This window comes from Sphaeroforma arctica (genome assembly GCF_001186125.1).
Source record: "Sphaeroforma arctica JP610 unplaced genomic scaffold supercont1.672, whole genome shotgun sequence".
NCBI classification, from domain to species: Eukaryota; class Ichthyosporea; order Ichthyophonida; genus Sphaeroforma; species Sphaeroforma arctica.
The window spans coordinates 1-828 of NW_014039886.1; positions in this window are offsets into that span (position 1 = coordinate 1).

The following is an 828-nucleotide window of genomic DNA, read 5'->3' on the forward strand; positions in this document are numbered from 1 at the left end:
GTATATGTATAATTGCATTCCTTTCTCATTTCGTATTTCTTGGTAAACGTTCTCGTTATATGGAGTATCTTGTTCGCATCTCTCGCTCTTCCTCATTAGTTGCCTTGTAGGCAATAGATTAAGTGGTGAGTATGTCAGCATTTCTCATCACTGGCTAACAGATTTATACCTCCTGTTCATTACTGCAGAGTGTCGTTTGCGATGCACAAGGAACTGGTCAAGACTCTGAACATTGAAAGCTACCGTCCTATTGAGGTAGGGTGTTGTGGTTTATGTGAGGCAATGAACTCTAGTTTGGCTGTGATTTCGTTTACCATGGGAAGCACACCTCTATGCATCTGGTTTACTGTTATATAGGGACTCTTCGACAGCAGGTGTGCTGAACGGCCCTGGGTGCAATGTTGTGAGGTAACGTTTAAGTTACTATACCTGTGTGGATATCATGCAATACGCTTGATTATGCTTACAGTTTTCTAGTGCCATGTATGTCTCACTTGCATAAGTCCTGTGTTTGCCTATGTAGTACTATTCATAACCAATATTTGTATCATCGTGCATGTAGAGGAGCACAGTGTATATTCTGACAGAACTCAGCCGCAAGGGTAGTCACAGGAGGAGTGCGTTGCTCTGATTACGGTGTGATGAGTCTACCGTAATGCGGACAATAATACGCCTTTGTTTGTCCATTCCAAAGCAGTGTTGTTTTTTTCCAGATGGCGGTGTTCGTCGGGGCGTACAGCTTCAGGCACGAAGATACATGTATGTATGTACATATATATCAAGACTAGTAAAACTCACATGTGCGCTAATTTATATATATATATGTTT